Here is a 4,642-nt window from a genome sequence, read left to right on the forward strand (position 1 = left end):
CAATGATTAGTGAGTAGTTATATAGATAGGGTCGCGGGGTGATTAGCACACCGTGGCCAGTCCGGGCACTGCTCCTATTTTCAAACAATGAAAAAGGCAATTTTAGATTGGTAAAATACTCCCCGTAGACAAACCCAGGCATTGTCGGAACCCATGTGAATGGGAGAATGGGGGTCCAAAACTCATTCTCCGATGCGCATGGGTAAATGGCGACCATGAGGTTTTACATCTTTCGGGGTATCTTTTCCAAATTAAAGTTGAACGTTGTTAAGAACTGTAATACCCAAAATTTGAATAATATAATTACTCGTGCAAAAAGTGGGTTTCCAGTGGTGCTTGGATAAGATTTAGATGATACGGAGTAATAGGTATTATGGTTACTGTGTGTATGTGCAATGAGAGTACGTATTCAGAGGAGTTTGTTTATACATGTGAGATAAAAGTTAGAGATAAGAATTGGAAGAAAAACAAAAGGTGGTGGGGTGTGTGCGGGATGGAAATTAAGTAACCATGTGTCACCCATTGAGACTAGCATCTCATGACCAACCATGCTCTATAAAAACAAAAGGAAGAAGAAATAAAGCGGGGGGGGGGGGGCGGGGGGAACGAGAAGAAAGGAATTGGCAAAGCTAATGGACATGTGGCCATCAGAGACAACTTGGAGAGGTGACTCACCAATTTTTATAAAGGAGGGGGGAGAGATGAGAAGAGAAAGGGGGGAGGAGGAACGGCTCTTAAAAATTTTGAGTCGTGAATTTTTGGCAGTGGAGATGGTAAAAAAATCATCTATGTAAATGTGGGAGTTTAGGAAGTGGAGGTTATGCGTTTAGAGCTTATCCATTACTTTACATTGTGGTGCTTGTGGATTCGGACTGTTACAAGAACACTAAATGGAGCAGGTTAATCTGGACTAGCTATGAGTGCTATGAACTTTACGACCATACCTCTTTTTTTTAATTATTTGAAAAGTACAATCAATTTTTAGGTTTTAATTAATCTTCGTATAAACGACAAGGGGTGACTACCTAAGAGTCAGTTTAAATAAGTAACCCCGAGTTTTTAGTCAGCACATATCAGCGTCTCTGTGAATTCGACTCCGGACTTACTGGATATTGTGCTACGTCAGTCTCCGCCATACGCTTGGGGCAACCTATTAATTTAGGACTAGGAAATCGTCAAGCAATAGTTCCTAGGGAAATTTTTATCCCTTGGATAATAGAAATAAGACTTGCCAATGAGTACATAGTTTTGACAAGACAAATCATTAGAACCCTTCAATCATTTGATTTCAAAAGAAGCAAACTCAGCCTTGCCATGCATGCCAACCTAAGACTTATAGTCCTAAACCTAAATTGCCCACCAAAGTTACTTTCCTAAATTCTCTAAGTACATGTGTATACATATACATACATATATATATATATATATATAGGAATATATACCTCATAGCCTATCATAAACATGCCTATATAACCATATATGCTTTCTAGGAAAGTTTTAATCATCTTCTTTTCAATGAGTTGTCACTTGAAAGCCCATAATTCTTATTCTTTTCCTAGACTTAGTGAACTAGACCTCGTAGTCCTTAAGAGTACTTATATATATACATAGTCATATACATACATAATGAGAGAGGGGGAGAGAGAGAGAGGAGAGAGGAGGGGAGAGAGAGGCCAAAAGAGAGGGAGAGAAGAGTGAGTGTGTGCATGTGTTTAGTCACTCAATCAAGTTACCTATTGATCCAACTTCACACTCAAGGCCTAACACTATTTAGAGAACTCATTTATAGGCTTCTTTAAACACAAACCTAGCCAATCATTTTGTGCTTATATTCTTATAAGCAAGCCATCCTAGGACAAGACAAGGCCAAAAACCCCTCATAATAACCTAGATTATGGCTTAAAGTAGAAATGACTTTTCCTAGACTTAGTGAACTAGACCTCATAGTCCTTAAGAGTACTTATATATATATATATATATATATATACATATACATACACACATACACACACACACACACAGAGTCAGTCTCCCATGAGAGGGTCCTCATTTTAGCTAAAATGCGGACCTCCTCATTTCTCCCATTTTCCGATCGAATTTCGATGATTCGAGCCGCTTAATGTGTTCAGAATGTAATTTTAAGGGTACTCACGAGAAATCAGAAAAAAAAAAAGATCGAGAAGAGCTACATCAGAGCAGTTTTTATTTGAATTGTTCGATAAAAAATAAACAAAAACTGCTCGGATGAAGCCTTTCCCGGTCTTTTTTTTTGCTAATTTCTCGCGTGTACCATTAAAATCACTTTCTGAACACATTGAGCGGCTCGGATCATCGAAATTCGATCGGAAAATAGGAGGTCCGCATTTTACTAAAATGAGGTGGTCCTTACGAGAGATGGACTGTATATATATATATACACACACACACACACACACATAGTCATATACATACATAATGAGAGAGAGATGAGAGAGGCTGAGAGAGCGGAGGGGAGAGAGAGGCCGAAAGAGAGGGAGAGAGGAGTGAGTGTGTGCATGTGTTTAGTCACTCAAACAAGCTACCTAAGTACCTATTGATCCAACTTCACACTCAAGCCTAACACTATTTGGACAACCCATTTATAGGCTTCTTTAAACACAAACCTAGCCAATCATTTTGTTCTTTAAAACCCCTCATAATAACCTAGGTTATGGCTTAAAGTAGAAATGACAAGTGAGAGTAGGCTTGGCATGCTTGATTTGACCAAACAATGAAGCAAATCCATGGGAAAGAGAGAGAGAGAGAATTCGGCTATGAGGGGGGAGGGGCGGGGGGGGGGGGGGGGAGCCAACGTTTTGCTATAAATAGGACCCTTGTCCAAGCATTCAACTCACACCTTCACGTCTTCCAACTTCTCTCTCTAGAAATTCTTGTGTTCTTACTTGTTCTTGGTATTCTTGAGTTTCTTCTTGAGTTCTTCAAGAAACTCATCCTAGGCCGCCACTAAACCACCACTCGACCACCCTTTTGATTCCAAAAGTTAGTAGTTTTAGTCAAGAACTAGTTTCGAGAGAAACCTTTGTCTTTCAAAACTATCGTAAGATCACCATAGGAAGTTACTCCGTCCGATAGCCGACTTACTTCCCGTAGCCGCCCTACCGCCAAGAAGAACGGTAGATTATCCTTACTCATTGATAAGCACCCAATATTGTAAGATATTTGGTGCTTTTAGTCTCGTTTTATGTCGTTTGCTTTTTACTTATTTGCTGTTTTTAGCGTTTCTGCGCGTAAGGTATTTTGTTGAGCTTTTCAGGTAACTCGTGAATAAAAGGGTTTGTTTTGATGTCTTAAACAACCCTTGAAGGCAAGCAAGTAGGTGAGGCTTTGAAGGAGTCAGCCGTCGAGGTTTAAGTATGAAGAACCGTGGAAGCCGGAGCCGCTATGGGCCGTCGGGTGGCAAAATAAGGCTTGAGGATCTTGATCTGCCAGAAAACAAAACCGTATCGATACGGATTCTGGAGTATCGATACTTCATTGAAACATAGAGTTTTGAAGGCTTCAGCGTATCGATACGGTTATCTGCGTATCGATACGGTTTCCAGAGTATCGATACGGTTCCTTTACGGGGAATTTTGGAATTCAAGCAAGGCTGCACGGTATCGATATGGTATTAGAGTATCGATACGGGTGTCTCACCGACATGCTTTTTGACAGATTTTAACTTTCCATTTGTGGCATGTTTCCACTTTTTGGATATTTTCTGATATTTTTGAAGAGAGAGAATGCATTTTTGTATAAATAGCCATCACACACACACTCTCTCTCTCTCTCTCTTTTATCTTCTAGTTCATTAGAAGTTCAGTCTCTCCTCCATTAATGTTTTCTTAAGCTTTTCAAGTGTAATTTTCCTAGAACTCAAGTAAGTAACTCTCGTTTGTTAATTTGTCGTTCATTAAAGTTGTAGCTACGGACTAGATTCTCTTTAATATCAAGTTTATTCTCGTTTTCGTCGGTTAAACTTCATGTCTCGTTTTTATACTCTCTTCTATGCTTAAGTATGTGTGAGTAGTCGTTAGGCTGAGTCTCGGGATATACTCTTTCCCAAGGACTAGGGTCGTTATTCGGTTCTCAAACCACCGGGTTTAAAAGCATGATTCTCAGAATAGAGCTTAACTTGCATTTTTGGTCTAAACAAGGGGTGTTAACGCCTTGGTAAGACGTTTAGTCAAGCGGTCTTGGCAAGCAGCTTATCGAGGACTCGTGGCCTCCTATGTGTTCGATAAATGTTAAAAACAAGTTGGTTCGCCTCCGTTTAATCACATCTTTCAATAAACATAGTTTTTAAAGCTAAATCTTCCGGGCGTGAGCACGCAGTTGTGACTCTCGCCTGAGTTAAATTGAGAACCGGTAACATCCTTTGTCAAGGGTTAGAAAATCCCTAGACTTGCCTCTTTTAAGTTAATTAAGCATTTTCCTAGTCTTTTACCTTGGCAATTTTCACCGTTTCAAAGCATCACCAAGTTGGCCGTCTTAAACGCCACAAACCACCATATAAAACCTACAATCCGATTAAGTTATATTCGAATTCCCTGTGGTACGATCCCGGTCTTACCGGTTTATTATGCTATCGACGATCTAGCCCTACGCTTGGGGTTTTTCTCTA

Source organism: Rhododendron vialii, chromosome 2a (genome assembly GCF_030253575.1).
Source record: "Rhododendron vialii isolate Sample 1 chromosome 2a, ASM3025357v1".
Classification (NCBI taxonomy): domain Eukaryota; kingdom Viridiplantae; phylum Streptophyta; class Magnoliopsida; order Ericales; family Ericaceae; genus Rhododendron; species Rhododendron vialii.